The sequence below is a fragment of the Nyctibius grandis genome, chromosome 1, assembly GCF_013368605.1.
Source record: "Nyctibius grandis isolate bNycGra1 chromosome 1, bNycGra1.pri, whole genome shotgun sequence".
NCBI lineage: Eukaryota > Metazoa > Chordata > Aves > Nyctibiiformes > Nyctibiidae > Nyctibius > Nyctibius grandis.
Genome location: NC_090658.1, coordinates 64,112,268 through 64,122,328, shown reverse-complemented (window position 1 = coordinate 64,122,328; position 10,061 = coordinate 64,112,268).

Here is a 10,061-nt window from a genome sequence, read left to right as displayed (position 1 = left end):
TCGCTGATGACACAAAACTGGGAGGAGTGGCTGACACGCCAGAAGGCTGCGCAGCCATTCAGAGAGACCTGGACAGGCTGGAGAGTTGGGCGGGGAGAAATTTAATGAAATATAACAAGGGCAAGTGTAGAGTCCTGCATCTGGGCAAGAACAACCCCATGTATGAGTACAAGTTGGGGACAGACCTGTTGGAGACCAGCGTAGGGGAAAGGGACCTGGGGGTCCTAGTGGACAGCAGGATGACCATGAGCCAGCAGTGTGCCCTTGTGGCCAAGAAGGCCAATGGCATCCTGGAGTGTATTAGAAGGGGTGTGGTCAGCAGGTCAAGAGAGGTTCTCCTCCCCCTCTACTCTGCCCTGGTGAGGCCGCATCTGGAATATTGTGTCCAGTTCTGGGCCCCTCAGTTCAAGAAAGACAGGGAACTGCTAGAGAGTCCAGCGCAGAGCCACAAAGATGATTAAGGGAGTGGAACATCTCCCTTATGAGGAGAGGCTGAGGGAGCTGGGTCTCTTTAGCTTAGAGAAGAGGAGACTGAGGGGTGACCTCATTAATGTTTATAAATATGTAAAGGGCAAGTGTCATGAGGATGGAGCCAGGCTCTTCTCAGTGACATCCCTTGACAGGACAAGGGGCAATGGGTGCAAGCTGGAACACACGAGGTTCCACATAAATATGAGGAAAAACTTCTTTACAGTGAGGGTGACCGAACACTGGAACAGGCTGCCCAGAGAGGTTGTGGAGTCTCCTTCTCTGGAGACGTTCAAGGCCCGCCTGGACACGTTCCTGTGTGATATGGTCTAGGTAGTCCTGCTCCGGCGGGGGGATTGGACTAGATGATCTTTCGAGGTCCCTTCCAATCCCTAACATTCTGTGATTCTGTGATTCTGTAAAGACCCTTACAGAGCCCATACATCATGCTTTGGTGTCACCTACTCAAAATTTTCCATTGTGTCCCTGTAGTGCTACCACTTCCCACTAGTGCAGACACAGAAACCATGTGCACATGGGACATGGTTCCACTACAGAGATGCAATGCACAATCTAGAGTAGGTGACAAAGGCTTCCTCCCCCCGCTCACCCCAGGGAGTAGGCTGGGGATGGGCAAAAGGCTGGGAGAGGACACAGCCAGGGGAGCTGACTCCGATGGATCCAAAGGGATATTCCTGACCTGAGCAATAAAAGCTCAGGGAAAGAAGGAGGAAGGGAGGGGATGTTTATGTTTATGGCATTTGTCTTCCCAAGCAACTGCTCTGTGTGCCAAGTTCCCGTTTTCCTGGAAATGGCTAAACACCTGCCTGCTGATGGGAAACTGTGAATGACACAGAGCAAGAGCTGGAACAGACTTTAGGTAAGGGGTTAATTGAACTTGGTCAGATAAAATTGATGCAAGTAAAACAGTGTTTCTTAATACCTGGAGGAAACAATAACTTAGTTATTTCAATATCTGTTCTCACATTAACAACTTTGTTGTGCTGTAAGTATTTACGCAATGTTTAGTTAGATGATTGTCCCTGGCTCTGATACCAAGGCATTCCTCTCCTCCCTAGACTGGAACCCTTATTAGCAATGTCTTGTGGTAAGTAGCTGCTGAATACAGAAACTACTTGCAGAGACTGCCTGCTATTGCTTACAAACTTTTTTCTTCTGGTCAGAAGGTCAGTCTTTTATAGACTGTCCGAGTACAAAGATCAACACTCCAGCCAGAGTAGCACTAGGGCTTATATTGCCAAGCTGGGACACAAGAAGAGAGTGAGGGATTCTCAGCTGGCAATTCTCACCATTTTTCTATGCAAAAGGCCTTAAGTAAAACTGAGCCTGAATTCCTGTGCAAGCAAACTCAGATTTTTCCTTTTAAAATTATCATGATTAAACATTCAAAAAGGCATCTGTCTGCTCCCCAATGAATGGCGTACTCCGGGCGTATCCTTTGATGCACTTCTCAGACTAAGTGCATGATGTCTGGATCCTGAAGAACAATAAAAATGAAAGCTGCAGTTCATGACCTACAGCCAAGAAAATCAGTTTTAAATTAACACTTCTCCTAATGATCCTTCTCAGCTAGGTTTCGAAAAACAGTGACACACTTTACATAACATTTATTAAGGAATTAAGGCTGACCACATTTAATACAATAATATTAATTTCCTGTAATTACAGTGTACTTTACGATTTGTTTAAGCAGGTCTCAGATTCTGCAATAACTGCAGATCCCTATAATTCTATTTGGTTCTCTAAAGGGTCAGTTTAGTTTTGATAATTTTTAGTTTGATTTTTAATTTTGACCCAAAACAAAGTTTATAAATCAGTTCTTGCATTGACTGTTTTTGACTAGTCAAACAATTGCTTGAAATGCTTTCGTTTTCAAAGTCCCAAAATAAACAGAGCTTGATTATTAATACTGAACATTTTTTTGAAAAGAACAGTGTTACTAGTTTAGCTCTTACTTAGAACCTAGCTTATTTCCTTTTAGTTTTGACCAAGAATCTGCAAGTTGTTCAAGCCTCATCAAGTGCTTTTAACACATGCAAATAGATAAAGTGGATGAGCACAACTCAGTTTTATGAACTCTTCAACATAAACACGTAGAGGTCACTATGTACGGTACTGGGATAGGACTGCATGATTAATCCAACTAAGTATCACATTCACTCATTCGTGGATAAAGCAGTCACTTTATTGTTGGCTAATAAAGAAAACTAATTAGTGTTTGCTTTTCTCCCTACAAAACAATTATTATATACACAGAGCTCCGAAATTACCCCTGCATGGAGTGTGACTTGGGACATGCCTCAGGTGTACTGCTCTTTCTTCAGTATACTGCGTACCCAGAGGCTGGCTGCTCAGTTAAGCCACCTACCTGCCAGTTCTTGGGTTTTAGCTTCAATGTCTGTTTTAGGTCGAATCAATGTTTCACAGCTCACCAAATGTTCTTAAAGGACAGTCACAGCTCAGACTCGAGCAGTGCCCAAGAGAAACACAGACTGCCATCGGGGTCTTACAAGACAAGGAGGCATAAAGATACATGAGCCAAGCTTGCTGCTTGCAACTAAAATCTGTCATGGAGGATGAATTCAGACATGGCTGGGGATGTAGAGCCTTTAGAAACATCTTCTCAGGAGTTTGTCACTGTAGTAAGTTTGATTACATTGCTAATACTCACTTTAAAAGCTTTTACCAGAATCTTTATAATCATAATAATTTTAACACATATATATTTAAGTTTTCTGACAGTCAGAAAGTTTGACAGAAACTACAGTAGCTAGACCAATTAATAATTTTAAAAGATTAATGCAAGTAAGTACTTTAAACAATGTATTTCCTACTCAAATGCAAAAAGGTTTCTATTTAATTCTCAAACATATCACAGAAAATGAGATACCTCTAAATCACAGGACTAGCTGCAGGATGAATAAGAATGACGTGTAAATCACCAGGTTTATAGTCTATAAGGAGTGAAATTATTTTACATTGTTTTCTGTATATTTTTAAGCTACAGCTTATTATATAAATGCTAAAGATGCAAGTGACCAGGAAAATCGACATAGAAATGCACATACCAGTATTTCTGTAGCAAGTGCTACCTTTCGCTAGGCAGATGCCTAGAGAGCATTTTTGAAATTTGTAAGCAGAATTCAGAGCTGAATGCCTCAAATACATAATTTTCATTTGTGTACTTTTTAACAACAAATAATCCTTGCCTTGAATTCAATTCTCTGTTGTTCTTGTCCTCTGATCAAAACATCTATAGATATTATAGAGAAAAAAAAGATGTTTTTTAAAAATCATTTCCTTGTTTAAACCATCATCAGAACAAAGTGAAACTTGAGATGGTGCTGTATTTCAGCTGTTAGTCCCTAACACTATAGAAATTTAACACTACTAAGTTAACAGCACCAAAATTTTCTTCAGCCTCAGAGTGAAAAGTCCTGCTCCAGATGTCCGTATTAGCACTGAACTTTGCCGACATAAGGCTTTACACAGAGACTTGTTGCACACTTCCATGAGAGCTGTAAATCCCTCTATTCTAAGTCAAAAGACTCCACATGACATTTGTAATGGCTGACATTAGATATAAATTTTGAATCTTAAGTTAATAATTGGAACACCATAGTTCTTTCCCCTCCTATTTAGAAATACCAAGGTTAGTACAAGACCTCCAGCATTTAAGTCTTTACCAGTATTAAACCAACGAAAAACAGAATGTGAAACAACCGAGAACAAACTTGAGTTTTCCCACAAACTGGAAGACTGGGACTAGAGCGAATGAAAGAAAGTAGTTTGCAAATAACCCGACCACCCTGATAAAAGCAATATTGCAGCACTAAGCCAAAGGCCAGAATACTGAAAAGAATGAAAATTTCAAAATACTAGAACAAATACAGTCTAACAGTTAAGCATGTGCCAATATAGGAAACATTTATATGGAACTCTTAAAATAGCAATGCACTTCTGAAAAAAAAAAAAAGGGGTAATGTTAGAAGAAATTTAAAATCAGCATTCCAGGTTAAAACCATTCAGACCACCATTGCAACAAATAAAATTTGTGTCATTTTCTGTCAAGATTTTTAATCTATTTTAATGTAAAATAAAAAACCCCACAGAAACTACAAGAAAAAAAGTAAGCATTTATTATATTAAAGTTGGTAATTCAGTTGGTTCAAAATGTAATCTTGGCAGACCTGCTTCAACTTCTACTGGTTTTACAAGAAGGAATATACAACCTAGCTGACAAAAAGTCTTTTTCTTACTTTGTACAGGCTAAAAGTTATAAGTATCTTAATACTTTCAGAACAGTAGCAAGGGGCTGAATAGGCTACCAAATCAAACAAGGTTCGAGATCAAAGCTGTACATTTATAAAGTGTCTTGAATTCATAGAGATCCTGAGGATCTGAACAAGAAAACCAGAAACCTCTCATTGGGTTAGCTTCTAACTCAAGAATGAAAAAGAATAATTAGTCGTAATACTACAAACATATGCTAAGCACCAGTCGAGAGAAAGTAGGCTGGAAATGTTTTTAAATTAGTAAAATTAGTTTTAAAAAGTTTAAAAAGCCCAACTAACTTGGCTTCTATTTTACAGGATAACAATTTCTTTTGTTCTCATTTGAAATCTAGGCAGATCTCAGATACTAGGACAGAAACATTTCCAGAGTAAAGTCAGCCTAGACCTTATGCAAATAATATTAAGTTTAGTCTACACCTTCAAACATGTACGAACTTCTTCAGCAACATGCTTTATCCTGCAGACTCAGTAGTTTACAGGGTAAAGCTGAGATCGACCACAGAAGTCCACATTTATCGTGCTGGAAGCGAAAAGGAACTTCTCACAGCTTGTTTAATGGAAGAGTTAGTTTGAACGAAGGTTTGATTCCACAGGATCCCACGTAAGGACTGAAGTTTTCTAACTACAAGCAGACTGTAAATCCAGATGAAACAAGAATGAATTTTTTATTAACACTATTAACTTCATGCAACTTCACGGCAACTAGATGTACTGTACTACTATGAGTTTGCATCAGGCTGTACTTTCACCTTAAGGTTTCGGGAGTGCACTTAAAATGTACACTTGCTGAGAAAGCAAGCTGCACACATGCACAATTTCACATGTCTATTGGTAAATTTATATGCCCAAGTGAGGAGTACACAGAAATTCACATAATTCACTGCAAGGCTCACTCAGTAAATTCATTTTGAAATTACCAGCTTGATCATCCAAACATGTGGATGGAGCATATTGTGCATTGCACAATATTGCTATTGTGCAAGAGCCTATCATTGCAAATCTCAACCCTACTCCTACCTAATTTAAACAGACGAGGCAAATATGTATTCAGACTTATAATTAAGCACATAGTATCAAGTACCCGCATTGGGCAATAGCACTACATCTATAGATACTGATACACACAGTTGCAAGCTTCCTTTGGATCCATCTACTTGCCCCCGTTTTCTCTTATCCTTACTGTTGGCTTTGAAGTGTGAGGACATGAATATAAAATAATACATAGAATAACACATCATAATGCCATCTTTATAAAAATTTTAAACCCAGAATTCTAGCTTGGAATCAACATCATATCTATTTCCAGTTTAATTTTTGGCAGTACTCACTTTGTATTAATTCAGATCAGGACAGTCTTGGAGTTGTGACAGTTGAAATGCAACCCCACTTAAATCAATGGATAAAATTTTTTTTCCACAAGTGGAACAAAAATTTTCCTACTATTCTACGTGCACAGCTATTTGCAAAAAGGAAGTTTTAAAACTTCAAAGGATTCCATTGTTTGAAAAGGCTACAGGAGAAAACGATAAGAAACGATTCACAAAAATAACTTTTGATACTTTCAGCATAAAAGTTCTAAGATTATGAATTTTAGCATGTTTCGTGGTTATGAGTCCACCTATGGAAGCAACTTGGCGGAAACTATAAAATCCATCAAAGTGATCAGCTTCTTAATTTTGATAAAACGACATGTGAATTAATACTACTTTTCCATGGGAATTTTCTTGCTTGAACGCTACTTTATCCCCAAAGACAAAGTGCAGAGCAAACTAAGGAATATATTCCTTTTAAGTACCCTTCTACAGCAAAAGGACCTCTTGGTTCCTTCTGATCAGAGAGCAGGTGACTAAGTTCCTTCATGAGGGCAGTGAAAGACAATGGGACTGAAGTTGTAGAAGGGTTTGTTGTAAATTGCAGCACTCTTCTTCCAAAGGCAGGGATACATACAGTTGGAGGCATGTCACTTCTGCATTTTCTGGTAGAATACACCGAGTTACAACTTCCTATAAACTCCTTTAAAAAACTTCTTCTTGAAATACATACTGTGTATTTTCATACTGAGACTGAACTCAAGCTTTGTATCAGTTCAAGATCTGCAAAATAAGGCACAACAGCACGTAGTACAGAGTGCTGAATTCTATGGCAGTTTAATGAAATACACTCCTAAGATACTATAAGGGTTCCCAAAAGTATTTCCTTCAACGTCTGCTGAGAAAGCACATATCGCTGAAGCTACCTACTATACATACCATTTTGCTGTCTGACACAGCCAATCATGTATGCTAGACCTTCAGAAGCCCCTACCAAGTGTTCACATACACAAGTCTTTACAGCAACTGTTGTAATGCTTATTGCACTCCCTGCTCCCCCCAGCTACATGTCAGGAGGGCAAATCATTGATTTTAGTGCCTCCTTTCTCAATATGCAACTGTTCTTTCACATGCTAGTCTTTCTTATTTGCCTTTTGAATGGATACCAAAGACAACAGACTCCTTGCAGAAGACACTCCCAAGTCCAAGTGCCGTTTCTTACATTTAACTTGTTCTACCCCATGGACCATACCCTCTTTGGTCAGCTTAAATGCAGTCTTATTTGAGCCAAAGAGAGAAACACGGACTTCTGAAGTTCGATGACAGAAAGCAAAAGCAACCATTGCTGGTAAAGGGGATATATCAAAGAGTTTACAGGCATTGTACAGTATGAGGTATCTCCATCTCCATGAACTCCTCAGTAGACTGGGAAACACAAACACTCCAGTCATGTAAGGTTCAACAGCAGTATTGCTAGAATTTGTATTTTTTTCATCAATACACCACTGAATGTCAGTTTAATTAACTGCTTTCACTATTTATATTTTCTGTATTTCCTAGGTTGCTCATAATTAAGACCAGTCAAAATGACAGAGCAATTTCAACTGCTTCCAGATCAGATGCATTCTTAGTGTCTGTAAAAGTGTCAAGAGCATATTCTACCAGAGATGGAAGAGAATTCATGCAGCTTTCTGTGCTACAGTATGCTGTCAAAGTGTGACAAATAGAACTTGTAGTTGTCGTAAAACTTTGGATATAAGTTGTGAGATCACAAACCTAGTATGTCATAGCGTTACAATTCTGAATTTTTGAGCATTATAATGAAACAAGGGCTGTTTCTGACAATAACTTAAATGTAAGACATTGAATACCTGTATTAGCTGGAAATCAGTACTGTAAAATCATTTCACAGTACGCCATTTGTGTACTAGGTACAATTAGTGTACAATCAGCAGTGTACAGTTGAGGTACAATTAGTGTACAATCTGGGTTTAAAGCAGGAATTGCACCTTTAAAGCCCATTTTGCCAATTTAAAGGACTGTTACTGAAAGGAAATTACACAGTATTAAATCCTCCCCCCAAACACATAATTGAATTTTGAAAAGCAATTAATTTAAAGACTCCTGGGAAAAAAAGGTTTCTATTTTGCTTGGGTGCTAATTATCAGGACAACACTGTATAGTCTCATTTGGTTATTAGTATATACACATTTTTAACATTGTTCCTAGACAACTGCTAGTTAGTTGTTTTCAAAGACTACTAAGAGAACACAACATTAAAAAATTTTTGTTATTAGAGAATGAAGTCCTTGGTTTTCATGTGTTTTCTTTAGAGTTGTATTATAAATGATTAGTACATCAACATGCATGTCAAAACATGCTGAAATTCTGCTTATGAAATCAAGTTGTATGTCTCAAAAAATGGAACTTTGGGGAGTATAACTAAATACTCAACTGCACACAGACTACTTTGTAAAGTATTTAAGCAACTAAGCATGCAAATATGTTTAAAATACACAAGTTTTTTTTAATCTTCCACATAGAATAAGAATCGCATTGTTATTACTCCCTTGGGAGTAACATGGTTTTGCAACATATTGCCGTTTCATGTAACTCCATTCTACCAGAAACTAAGACTAGAATGAGTCAGGAGACTCTGATTTTTTTTTTTTTTTTTCCCCTTCAGGAAAAAATTATTCAGACTAGGTCATCCATAAAGTTGCATTTAGAGACAAACTCTGCATAGCTAAACCCAGGACAGTACCTCAACTTTGCCCTAAATATAGAACAGAAACACAGCACAGCCCATCCGTAAGGGACAGAGACATCTCACACAAGAAACAATGCTGCAGATTTATTTTCTTTAGTTTTAAGTTTTCATAACCTCAACTTTGTTTAGCCCACATAAGACATTTTCAGTAATAAGAGATCCTCTAATTCACGTACTATACAATTGCAAGTAAAATGAGGGGCACGTGAAGTACAAAAAAAAAAAAAGGAAAATACCAGCTTACACTGGGTAGATTTAAAATACTGCTCAAAAAAGTGGCTTTTCAGCTTTTTACCTTTGCAGTTTGGAAATCTTCTCTGCAGTCCAAAGACAGGCAATGAATGGAGAAAAAAGCAACTCCAAATCAGGTGGAATGAAGAAAGAGGCACATTAGTAGAAGAAACAAAGGAAATTCAAATCAAATGGAAAAGAGACACTTCTCCAATCACAAAGTCCAAAGAAAAGCATTTTGCAGGTATTTCAGAAATGCCTGCTGATGTCCATCCCTTCTAGCTGGGTACAGGAATCACACTCCATACTATTTAGTAGTCTACACTTATACTTGCAATATAGAGAGCACATCTCTTGTACAGTATGTAATTCCTTGCCCCAAAGAGCTTACAATCTAAGTTCATAAAAAAGAATGCATCAAGTAGCTGGATCAAGATCAAACAAATGGAGAAGACAGGTTACATTACTAAGTGAGGTAACTTCTGAACATCATTGTCAGTGATGTTCTTAAGACATTGAGTAATTTTTCAGTTAGATCATGAAAAACTGCTTTAAAATGTACTGAATGATGCATAAAAAGTAATCCACAACAATTCTTAAAAATAGACTTGTTGGCAAGACACAAAAATGTTCAGATTGCTTAAGTTCTTCACTTGAGACACTAACCTGTCATTCTACTAGAAAGATACGGATGTTACACAAATTCATATGTACATGTCACATTTGCATGTGAAAGGCTTTTTAGATTTAAGCTTAAAATGTTAAATTCTGATTTAAGAATCCTGCTGCTATCAACATAGGCTTAATACTTAAATATTATATGAAAATAGTTCTATTTTAAAAATTATTTTTAACTTTAAAATAAACTACGAACAAGATACAGTTGGTTTGAAATCAACATTCTTTGACTACAGCAAGTGACCCACTTTTCCCACTTTTTTTAAACACTGTTCTTGCTACTTGGCA